This window comes from Mytilus edulis, chromosome 1 (assembly GCF_963676685.1).
Source record: "Mytilus edulis chromosome 1, xbMytEdul2.2, whole genome shotgun sequence".
NCBI classification, from domain to species: Eukaryota; Metazoa; Mollusca; class Bivalvia; order Mytilida; family Mytilidae; genus Mytilus; species Mytilus edulis.
The window spans coordinates 21,997,147-22,010,617 of NC_092344.1; the positions used below are offsets into that span (position 1 = coordinate 21,997,147).

At 32.3% G+C, this 13,471-nt stretch overlaps 1 protein-coding gene across 1 annotated transcript in view; it reads left to right on the forward strand.

Annotated features, from left to right (window-relative positions):
* Positions 1–13,471, forward strand: part of LOC139527952 (dystroglycan 1-like) — an 87,769-nt gene that overhangs the window by 20,544 nt on the left and 53,754 nt on the right. Inside the window, exon 6 of the mRNA XM_071323695.1 lies at positions 7,851–7,912. The gene's annotated coding sequence lies outside the window, so the exon portion shown is untranslated. The remainder of the gene's footprint in view (positions 1–7,850; positions 7,913–13,471) is intronic.

Sequence of the window (13,471 nt, forward strand, 5' to 3'; positions counted from 1 at the left end):
AAGTAAGATTTACAAATAAGTCAACATGCCTGAAATGGTCAGTTGACCCCTTTAGGAGTTATTGCCCTTTATAGTCAATTTTTAACCATTTTTCGTAAATCTTAGTTATATTTTACAAAAATCTTCTCCTCTGAAACTACTAGGCCAAATTAATCCAAACTTGGCCACAATCATCTTTTGGGTTAGTAGTTTGAAAAATGTGTCCGGTGACCCGTCCATCAAACCAAGATGGCCGCCATGGCTAAAAATAGAACATGGGGTAAAATGCAGTTTTTGGCTTATAACTCAAAACCCAAAGCATTTAGAGCAAATCTGACAGGGGATAAAATTGTTTATCAGTTCAAGATCTATCTGCCCTGAAATTTTCAGATGAATCGGACAACCCGTTGTTTGGTTGCTGGCCCTGAATTAGTAATTTTAAGGAAATTTTGCTCTTTTTGGTTATTATCTTGAATATTATTATAGATAGAGATAAACTATAAACAGCAATAATGTTCACCAAAGTAAGATTTACAAATAAGTCAACATGACTGAAATGGTCAGTTGACCCCTTTAGGAGTTATTGCCCTTTATAGTCAATTTTTAACCATTTTTCGTAAATCTTAGTAATATTTTACAAAAATCTTCTCCTCTGAAACTACTAGGCCAAATTAATCCAAACTTGGCCACAATCATCTTTTGGGTTAGTAGTTTGAAAAATGTGTCTGGTGACCCGTCCATCAAAACAAGATGGCTGCCATGGCTAAAAATAGAACATGGGGGTAAAATGCAGTTTTTGGCTTATAACTCAAAACCCAAAGCATTTAGAGCAAATCTGACAGGGGATAAAATTGTTTATCAGTTCAAGATCTATCTGCCCTGAAATTTTCAGATGAATCAGACAACCCGTTATTGGGTTGCTGGCCCTGAATTAGTAATTTTAAGGAAATTTTGCTCTTTTTGGTTATTATCTTGAATATTATTATAGATAGAGATAAACTATAAACAGGAATAATGTTCACCAAAGTAAGATTTACAAATAAGTCAACATGACTGAAATGGTCAGTTGACCCCTTTAGGAGTTATTGCCCTTTATAGTCAATTTTTAACCATTTTTCGTAAATCTTAGTAATCTTTTACAAAAATCTTCTCCTCTGAAACTACTAGGCCAAATTAATCCAAACTTGGCCACAATCATCTTTTGGGTTAGTAGTTTGAAAAATGTGTCCTGTGACCCGGCCATCCAACCAAGATGGCGGCCATGGCTAAAAATAGAACATGGGGTAAAATGCAGTTTTCGGCTTATAACTCAAAACCGAAAGCATTTAAAGCAAATCTGACATGGGGTAAAATTGTTTATCAGGTCAACATTTATCTGCTCTGAAATTTTTAGATGAAATGGACAACCCGTTGTTGGGTTGCTGACCCTGAATTGTTAGTTTTAAGGAAATTTTGCTGTTTTTGGTCATTATCTTGAATATTAATATTGATAGAGATAAACTGTAAACAACAATAATGTTCAGCAAAGTAAGATTTACAAATAAGTCAACATGACCGAAATGGTCAATTGACCCCCTTAGGAGTTATTGTTCTTAATAGTCAATTTTTAACAATTTTCATAAAATTTGTAAATTTTTACTAACATTTTCCACTGAAACTAATGGGCCAAGTTCATTATAGATAGAGATAATTTTAAGCAGCAAGAATGTTCAGTAAAGTAAGATGTACAAACACATCACCATCACCAAAACACAATTTTGTCATGAATCCATCTGCTTCCTTTAATATTCACATAGACCAAGGTGAGCGACACAGGCTCTTTAGAGCCTCTAGTTTATAAGACCTAAGACTGGTGCACTCTAAAATTTAAGTCAGGATTTTGTAACCTGGATAGAGTGTCATGTCTTCCTTCAGATTTTTATCCTTGTGAATCATATTCAAATTACCTAAACATGTTTTAGTCCTGATATATATGTGTTATCTTTGTCACTGGATATTAAACAACAATTGATCTATCCTCATCATTAGCATTTGTCAGTTGTAATGAAGATGGACTAACTTCGATAAAAAAGGATCAAAGTTGCATGAGTAGGTCAGCTTTTCATTAGTCAAGTGTACATATCCATCCTTCAGGCATCTAAATAAAGTTAGCTGTGCTCCTATTTTCCCAATATATATGCTTCATAAGTACTGACATAACATAAACCTTGGTATAGTTCATTCATAGATGTAATATCTATGGTTCATTAAACTAAATTTTATGGTAGAAACTTTATGCTGTCAATATGAATTATATATGGTAGCTAAGCCATAAATGATCATAAAACACCATACCTTATAGCTACAGATAGCATTACAACTGCACAACACTACACAAATGAGCAATAAATTGTTGACTCATAAGTTTTGTTATGTACAAATGTACTACAAATAGAAAATGAAAAGAATTTAATATACTTCTGGACTGTTGATAAAATGTGTTGTGTAAAAAATCAGTGCTGATCAATTATTTTTTCAGGAGTAAAGTTCCTTGGAGATATAAATTCTATAAAAAAATTGCTGTCAACCCTACATTTTTTATGAAATTTATTTGAAAGTTTTATAACAGGGCTGATTTCTTCTACTGAAAAGTCAAGACTAAATATTTTGACAGGAATCGTGCCCCCTTGTTATGAGATTTATATAAAAAAAATCATAGTAAGCACCATCACAGCTTTATTTCTTGTCTGAAGTTTATGAAACCTTCATATCAACAAGGTCTTGTCTGTGACAATCAGCTATTGAATAAACTATTTTTACTGGAGTTATTCCCCTTAGAAATCTGTGATAACTAGTCCAAAATATACTTGGTCTCCACATATTTCAAAATTGAAAGGTAAAACACTGATTTGTAATTTCTTTCCCCTATACATTGATGGTACATTACATAGGGAGTTTCTACCTACTGATATAGAAAATTTGCTGAGATTTGATTGATATTTGGTTTTTTTCTAAGGTTTGCATGTTATTCTAACCTTTAGTATAATGTCATGTAATGAAAAATCTGTAGATAGAAATAATTAATTTATCTTTTACAGCTTGGTCATTAATGAGAACCTTTACTATATTAACTAAAACATTTATCTATAGTGCTAAAAATCTTTTTTTATAAATTATTAATTACATAGATAAGTGATCATGGTGATTGAAATATAGATAAAATCTTGGTTGAAGCGAAAAACAATTTCTTATGTGGCAAATTTGGTCTGCATTATTTACTTGGACTTAATTAGAAACATTAAAGTTGTATATGAACAAAGCTTAAAAAAATTATTAATGTATGATAAAGAAATTATTAGAAAATGATTTAATATACAATACAATAATCGAATATTTTTTGTAGATTAAGTTCAATTTTAAATATCAGAGTGTTATTGTCCACTGCACTCATGCCCATGGGGAGGAGGGTTGGTAATAGTGTCCATATGGCCCTGGACCCTACTATTCTGACAGAATTCAGCCTTGCAATTCTTGTTTCTGTTTAACTTGTACAATTACCATTTAAAATTAAGATGATAGCACAGGCTACGTATGGAATGAAGCTAACTTCCAATGTTGCCTATCGATATAATATTTTATGAATAGCTATATTTCTTCCAAATATAGTAGTAGAACTGTACTCCAGACTTCGGACAGACACATACAGAATGTGGCCATTGTTGCCAAACCCTCCGCCTAACCTGTGACAGTAATGTTACTTCACAACATTAGAACAAACAAACAAAATCAATAAAAGAAAAACAAAAATTAGAAACAACAAAAATAACAACCACTTAATTACTAGCTCCTGACTTGTATATCTAATAATAATTATGAAAATGAAACCATTCTGCACCAAAAACTTTTTCAACTACTAGTCCAAAGACCAATATTCTGACATTTTTCTTCTTTGTCCAAACAAAGTTTAGCAAAAACTTACTAGTCCGAATGAAATTTTACTAGTCTGGGGCATCGGACTAGTGGCTAACCGTGCAGACTGTGAAACTCAAGAGATCAATGTGAATGTTGGAAGGTAACTTCACTACTTCATAATATAGCCACAACTTCACAAGTGTCCCAAATGAATGTATAATGTGACTTTATAGTATACTGTACAAAGAGTACAAATGTTTTAAATGTGGAGACAAGTTCACAAGTATCCCATTTGAATGCATTCTGTGACTTTATTGTACAAAGACTACAATGTGCAATGTAGTGACAAGTGTCCTGTCTAAATGGATTCTGTTATAATCCAAAGACTACAATGTACAATGTAGTGACAAGTGTCCTGTCTAAATGGATTCTGTTATAATCCAAAGACTACAATGTACAATGTAGTGACAAGTGTCCTGTCTAAATGCATTCTGTTATAATCCAAAGACTACAATGTACAATGTAGTGACAAGTGTCCTGTCTAAATGGATTCTGTTATAATCCAAAGAATACAATGTACAATGTAGTGACAAGTGTCCTGTCTAAATGGATTCTGTTATAATCCAAAGACTACAATGTACAATGTAGTGACAAGTGTCCTGTCTAAATGGATTCTGTTATAATCCAAAGACTACAATGTACAATGTAGTGACAAGTGTCCTGTCTAAATGGATTCTGTTATAATCCAAAGACTACAATGTGCAATGTAGTGACAAGTGTCCTGTCTAAATGGATTCTGTTATAATCCAAAGACTACAATGTACAATGTAGTGACAAGTGTCCTGTCTAAATGGATTCTGTTATAATCCAAAGACTACAATGTACAATGTAGTGACAAGTGTCCTGTCTAAATGGATTCTGTTATAATCCAAAGACTACAATGTACAATGTAGTGACAAGTGTCCTGTCTAAATGGATTCTGTTATAATCCAAAGAATACAATGTACAATGTAGTGACAAGTGTCCTGTCTAAATGGATTCTGTTATAATCCAAAGACTACAATGTACAATGTAGTGACAAGTGTCCTGTCTAAATGGATTCTGTTATAATCCAAAGAATACAATGTACAATGTAGTGACAAGTGTCCTGTCTAAATGGATTCTGTTATAATCCAAAGAATACAATGTACAATGTAGTGACAAGTGTCCTGTCTAAATGGATTCTGTTATAATCCAAAGAATACAATGTACAATGTAGTGACAAGTGTCCTGTCTAAATGGATTCTGTTATAATCCAAAGACTACAATGTGCAATGTAGTGACAAGTGTCCTGTCTAAATGCATTCTGTTATAATCCAAAGACTACAATGTACAATGTAGTGACAAGTGTCCTGTCTAAATGGATTCTGTTATAATCCAAAGAATACAATGTACAATGTAGTGACAAGTGTCCTGTCTAAATGGATTCTGTTATAATCCAAAGACTACAATGTACAATGTAGTGACAAGTGTCCTGTCTAAATGGATTCTGTTATAATCCAAAGACTACAATGTACAATGTAGTGACAAGTGTCCTGTCTAAATGGATTCTGTTATAATCCAAAGACTACAATGTGCAATGTAGTGACAAGTGTCCTGTCTAAATGGATTCTGTTATAATCCAAAGACTACAATGTACAATGTAGTGACAAGTGTCCTGTCTAAATGGATTCTGTTATAATCCAAAGACTACAATGTACAATGTAGTGACAAGTGTCCTGTCTAAATGGATTCTGTTATAATCCAAAGACTACAATGTACAATGTAGTGACAAGTGTCCTGTCTAAATGGATTCTGTTATAATCCAAAGAATACAATGTACAATGTAGTGACAAGTGTCCTGTCTAAATGGATTCTGTTATAATCCAAAGACTACAATGTACAATGTAGTGACAAGTGTCCTGTCTAAATGGATTCTGTTATAATCCAAAGAATACAATGTACAATGTAGTGACAAGTGTCCTGTCTAAATGGATTCTGTTATAATCCAAAGACTACAATGTACAATGTAGTGACAAGTGTCCTGTCTAAATGGATTCTGTTATAATCCAAAGAATACAATGTACAATGTAGTGACAAGTGTCCTGTCTAAATGGATTCTGTTATAATCCAAAGACTACAATGTGCAATGTAGTGACAAGTGTCCTGTCTAAATGGATTCTGTTATAATCCAAAGAATACAATGTACAATGTAGTGACAAGTGTCCTGTCTAAATGGATTCTGTTATAATCCAAAGACTACAATGTACAATGTAGTGATAAGTGTCCTGTCTAAATGCATTCTGTTATAATCCAAAGAATACAATGTATAAGATAATTTGTCATATAAGGTTATGAATAGGTCATCTGTTACCTACACCCTTATTGTTTGATATCAAGTAATCAAAATATGTTAATATTTCATTGGTCAACCCTTTTGTATACATGGCTTAAATTTCAGTATAATGAACCCTGGACAGTTTGTAAAGAGTTTTCAGTGATATATGAGGTCTTTTATAGTAAAAATTTACATTAAATAGTAAACAGAACAAAACTGGAGTGTAAAATTTGATCTTTGAAGCTCCAGTATAGGATGATTGAACTTTTAGATTAAAGTTTCACATGTTTTTGAGGAGTCTTTGTCAGTCATGGTCTGAAATCTAACAACCCTATTCAGTTTGTTTATATCTCATTTAATGTTCTTTCAATTACTTTGTGGTGTTTTTATAGAGATAAAATTATAGTAGTTCATCAAAATAGATTTAGTGTTACTTAAACCTTTAATTTAATGTCAGTATTCATGAACTTGCTGATTCAGTAAATAATATTAAGTGTCAGCTATCTGTACACAATTCACTTAAGTTTAAAAAATTTGTGATTTTCAATTAAAAAGTTTAACATTTTTATGCCTGACACTAATTTGGTCAAACCTTATTCAGGTACCATTAGGACCACTAATTTGAGAAATTCAAGACCCATTTGTAAACATAATAACATTTATTGATATTGATAAGGTCATCCCACCCCACTGCCAAATTCAGTAGGACAATTTAAATGAGGTCCTATTTTCTTATTGAGAAAGATTCTCCTCTTCTATGAGACAAAAAAAAGATAGGAAGGGCAATTAAAAAATTACAAAAGAAAAAACACACAACTTCCAAAATAGAGAAAAAAAGATGAATAACACAATACTAGGTAGTCCACATAGAATATTCAGAAAACTAAAGATAGAGAAAATCAAAGCCAAACAAAACTTAAGAAGTGTGTCACATGAGGAGCAGGATCTGCTGACTCTTCCAGAGCAGTAGAGATCACCATGTTTTTCTGTGGAGTTCATGTTACTTGGTCTTTGGTTTCTATGTTGTGTTTTGTCTTTTTTGTCCAGAACTTTTAAGATGCATTATGGGAATGGATGCAGTTCTTTCTCCTTTAATGGCATTCATCATGTTTCAGAATCTGATATAAAAAAATAGTTTAATGAAGGATTGTATTGGTTTTATATTTTCTTTCACTGATGCACTTTTTTCTTACTTTTGACACACTTCAAGAGTATGAATGTTGACTGCTGTGATGATTTCTTGTGCCCTTTCCTAATTTTACAGTCTGACTTTGGCACCTGCATGATATGACATCATTAATCTCGCAATACAAAAACACATTAGACACTTTTTTTAATGCACATTTAATTGCAGTTGACTACAGTGTTATGAAAAGAGTTGACCTTACTGTATTATACGTACCATTGCATAAATAGCATCTGACAAGTTAAACACATAATGTTTTCTTTGGATTAAATTTAGGCCAGACAGACTATTAAAATATATTTTAATTTATTTAGAAGTCAGACTATATTATTACAGTCCATTTTTCTTGTGTAAATATTAATAACAACAAGTTTACGGTTAATTTATTATAAGTCATTATAATGAATGTACTCAATGCAATGTGTGATATATCTTCAGAATAGCAAGGCAAAGATTTTGATTGCAAATTATTACCAGGACCTTCACTCTCTAGAACAAAGGTAAGAAAATAGGTTAATTAATTTAGTTTTTTCTGCTATTTTGAATTTTGCAATGATAAAAAACAAAAGCTAAAAAATCTAGAAATTTTAAATGTAAATTATTAAAGAAAAATATGTTCTTCATTCCAGATGTTATTACATTCTGGGATGTTTAAAATATTTGAAATGTTTGTACCCATTTTATAACACATCATGAATACATGGCCACAGGGCTTTTGTCATCTTAAGTATCAGAAAAGTAGTAAAATTATGTTTACAATAAAACTAACCATTATCTATTATATTTAATATGACAGAAATGTTTTGCCTCACATCACATGTGTGAAATGGTTATGAGTTTAGCCTTTCTATGGTTATTAAAAAAAGAATTTAGTAGAAAATTGACCTGTTGTAACCATGTTTTAAATGTTGGTGACCAAAATTTGGTAGTCTTATTAGGTTATTTGAATTATTTAAAATTTAATTAGTTTTTTGGAGGCTTAACATGTTAAGCATGGAATACAGGAATGGACAATTGTCTATCATTTGAAGTATACATTGAACTCAAGTTGACCTCATAGTTTTATTATGTTTTTGGGTTGCTGTTTTAATTTCTACCTCACTATAAGTATAAGATTGATGAACTTTGTGATAATTTTGAAATGGGCTTTGAACTCAGTACCTCTTTGTCTTTCTGTTGGTTGTTTTTGTACTTAGGACCAATCTGACAAGTCCAACCTTTTCCAATTGGTTTCAGGAGTTTGTGCTGTTCCATCACTGTTCCAGGTTAGGGGGTTAGAGTGCTCAGAAACAAGTTTCACAGTGACTTTTACCCAGACACATTATTTATGTGTATATTCCAATTCATCCTCCTGTTTTTCATTGGTTGTTTGCTGTCTACTGGAGGCTGTCTATTTCATTCATTTTTATAAGCATAAGTATGACTATCTCTTCTTTCAACTGTTTCACATTTTCTCATACTAGGGCCATTTATAGCTTGTACTATACTGTATAGATTTTGCTCATTGTTGAATGCACTACAGTGCCAAATTGTTGACTAGCATTATAGAATATATAGAGAATTTGGCATGTTTTTTTCCTGTGGAGACTGGTAAAAGTTTTAGTTAAAGGTGGTTTACCATAGATTTATGTTCATATCTGCTTGAAACTTAGTACATATGGTCATTAGGTAAAGTTTTCAAAATTTATGCCAAATTAGGCTTTTGATTCAAATTGGCTAACAATTTCATTTTTATGAGGTTTTGATACCGGTACTTAGAAAAAAGTCTTTTGAAGTTTCTGAGATTAATGACTTAAGAAACAATTGATGTACATTTTTCTGCTACAGGTACCTGTTGATGAGACACTTTTTATTTATCAGAACAATGATATGAATTTAATATAATCACTGGAAAGTAGATAAAAACATACTGACTGAGGTCAAACCAGCAAGTTGTGACCTAAACTTAAAGACTTTTTGACAGTAATGATATATATGAAAGTTTTCAGTATTTTTGTCCAGGTGTACAAAATGTATATTTATCCTCAGTCAGTAAGCACAATTCCCATTAAATACTAAATTATAAACAAACATATTTTGTTTGCATTGTTGATAGATAGATAAGAAATATATCTAGATGCTGTATATGTAGATGATTTTTTTATCCAATGTAAGATTCAGTTCACATACTGATCTGAACCTTTCAAAATATTATTTAAAAAAAATCTAAGTATCAAAATATAGCAGCTCACCTTTTAGCCTTATACAATCAGATGGATGATGTTGAAATATATTATCCTCATTATGAGGTCACAGAAGGGTGATCATTGTTTACATTTATCATCTTTTTGCCCCAATATGTAACACGAGTACAACTTTGAGTGGACAATAAGGGTTGGAGTTATTTCTAATCGAAAAGCTCACTCATAGATTTAAAAATTTCAGAAAATCTTAAATTCATAGTTGACAAAGCTTAGGCTGTCAGCTGAAATTACATCATTTAATGTATCTTATTCTTTTTAATAGGAACTGTTTTTGATTTTTAATTAGTTTGAAAGAAGCCATTAGCAAAACAAATCAAATTTGAATCTTGAGTCTTCTAAAAACAGTAATCTGAGAATGAGTAGTTTTTGGACAAGAATGGGGGAAATAATGAGGAAGAATGATTGATTGATTGACTGATAGGTATTTAATGACCAATTATTACCTTCATATTCTGGATAACAACTTGTTATTATATGAGATATGTGTATACCCTGCTTAGTTAGACTGACATGCTGAGTCACATTTTTGACTTGCTTGTTCTCAAGATAATAGTCTACAAGATGACAAATGGTCTATGCTCTGGGTCCTTAATGCTGTAAGCTTGAAGTTGATGCAGAAAGGAAGATAATTAATAAAGTCTTAGGTCTGACCCAGAAGGGACAACTTGCAGATGAAATTGGCATCCTAACACAATACCACTTAGAGCTATTTTCCTAATGCAGTTTAAAGTTTTGGTTGGTTTGCTTGCTTTGTTTGCATAAATGTCTGCTCAAGCATCCAGTAACATTGCACAAGTTGAAATCCCGCATAATCTGTTGATTGCAGATGACAGTGACTCAGATATCAATCTTAATTACAATGCTTGTGCAAACATTTAGACAAACAAATAAACCTTAAAATAACATGCATTAGGAAATTAGATCTAAATTGAGATGGAAAAAAATTCAATTGACTCTTCTAACTTATTAAACCTCCTACATAAGGAATTACCAGAGTAATCATATTTTATTTTTAGTAAGTTCATTGAAAAGGGAAACCGGTCACAGCTATTAATTACCCATTAATATCCTATCAGGCTCATTCACCAGGTATTTCTCACTTTACATTTGCTACTAAATATGGCGAATATTATCTGGAAGTATAGATAACATTGATTAAAAGAAAATAGTGGTGTTGTCACTCAGTCTGGTATTACTGAAACTTATCGCAGGATTAAGCACAACAAATTATATATTTGTATATCGATAACAAAGAGGTCAAATTACTGTATGTCAAGAGCTTTGACTTAAGGGTACTACTATGGGACAACTTTTATTTTAACTTTGTGTGATATTAAAAGTGGTCATGCAATTTGAAACTATTGGTGAATATCTGTGTCAAAAATGTTATACTTTTGAAATAAAATTGAGAATGGAAATGGGGAATGTGTCAAAGAGACAACAACCCGACCATAGATAAAGCAACAGCCGAAGGTCACCAACAGGTCTTCACTTTACCTTCAATCATCAACTGAGCATGGGGTCTTGGTGGCCAAGTCGTTTATATAGTTCTACTAAGAATTTTTTTAAGAAATTAATAAAATTCTTATCTTATCTTCTCTTATAGTTCTACTACAGTAATCACTAGCCAGTCAACACTTAGGTTGTGAGTTTGAGCCCCGCTCCTGCAGGTGCACTCGAATTCAATCTAAATTGACCAGGATTGTCAGTTTTCCTATCAAAGGTCGAAGGTTTTCTCCAGGCACTCAGGCTTCCTCCACCAATAAAAACTGGCCGCCAGGAAATAGCCCCAAAGTAGTGCTTAATAGTGGCATTAAAACACAACAATCTATCAATCAATCAATCAAGATCAAGAGGACAAAATTTACTTGATGCATTTTTTTATGCCCCACCTACAATAGTAGAGGGGCATTATGTTTTCTGGTCTGTGCGTCCGTCCATTCGTTCGTTCGTCTGTTCGTCCCACTTCAGGTTAAAATATTTGGTCACGGTAGTTTTTGATGAAGTTGCAGTCCAATCAACTTGAAACTTAGTACACATGATCCTTATGATATGATCTTTCTAATTTTAATGCCAAATTAGAGTTTTTACCCCAATTTCATGGTCCACTGAATATAGAAAATGATAGTGTGAGTGGGGCATCCATGTACTGGGGACACATTCTTGTTTTATTCTATATTTTCATTGATATCTTATACATATCTACTTTGTAAAAAAAATGTAACCCTAAGAAAAAGTAGGACACTATGGCCTTACTTTTTATCATTCTTGTATGTAACTTTGTCTAACTATTTCAAAACAAGCTAGACATATATAATGATCAGAGATAAACAATTCCAAGGGGATAGATAGTTTGGCATGAAATCTGACGCATTAGATGTAAAGAAGGTAAATTTCTTAATGATTTTTAGTGAAATCCTGAAGATAAGAGAAATATGTATCAGCACCTCCCACCAATGTCAATCGTATTAAAGATTGTAGCTAAAAACTAAGAGATTACATCAGAATGAGTCTATAAAATAAACATAGATAATACTTCAACCATGACATCATTTCCAGTCAAAGGAAACAATGACAAATTAACAGATCATTATCACAGTTAGATGATTTTAAGCTTGAATACCATACTTTTATTCCATCTTACCATCAATACCATCTTCAAGTAACAGGATCCAGTAGCAGATCCATTGGTGGTATCCGGGGATTAAAACCCCCCTTTTCCTTTTTTATTTTATTTTGGACAATCAACGCTTGGAATACCCTCCCCCTTCCTTTATTATGGGTTGGGAATCCTCTTTTGAAAATGGCTGGATCCAGCCCAAGAATCCAGAAAGTTTTCAAGATTCACTGAACATGCAAATGTGATAACAAGTGCAAGTGGAACACATTTTCTTGCTATTAGAACATGTGCTCTGCTCTTCTCTCACCTGGTTCCTCTAACTGCCTTAAATTTTCACCTGGTACCAGTTGCTATCCTTGGAATTTTTGGGATTTCATGAGGTTTGAAAAAGTATTATAATGCATTTACTACTTATAATGAAATAAAATTCTAAGGATGCATTAGTGTGTTCATTTATTTTATGATAAGACAGAAAGTTTTATGAATAAGATATCAAATTTGATTGATATGAGCAAGTGTTTATTCTGAGTTTCATCTTCAAACTGTTTGCCAGTACCAAAAAAAGTATGTATTAAAACATATTATTGACCAAATTGACCAACTCATGCAGAAGAACATCAATCAAGTCATCAAAGTACAAAGTGATGTAAAAAAGCATACTTAAAATCCTATATGACTTGATTTCCTCTTAAATATTCTACACATGTATTGTAATAAGTCATTTGAAAAGTAAGGAATAGACCACTATTGTTAAACAGTTTGATTTGATGAAACATATTGCAGATTGGTCAGAATGGAAGTGTATAATAGACAAAGCAAAAACATACAATCATGTTAATGAAAACAGCTCCTTGTTGGACTTGTGGTACTGTGCTCATTTTGTGTTGGAGGTCATCAGAGGTCAAACCAAAGCAACAAAACATTTATTTTCTGCTTCTCTACCAAGTAAGGGACATGCTGGAGTATTATCACAAGCATTTTTATTTTATTTTACAAAACATGTTTGATGCATGGCAGCATGTTATACTTGATGGTAGATGTTAAGCAGACATCAATCAATCAATCAAGGCTATCAAAAAATTCTGTCCCTGTGGTAAAAATTGAATGAATTTGAAACAGGAACTTTACATCTAACAAACTATTCCTTTGTTTTCTTTGTTGGCCATCAGAAGATATTGTTTGACTATTTCATGAGA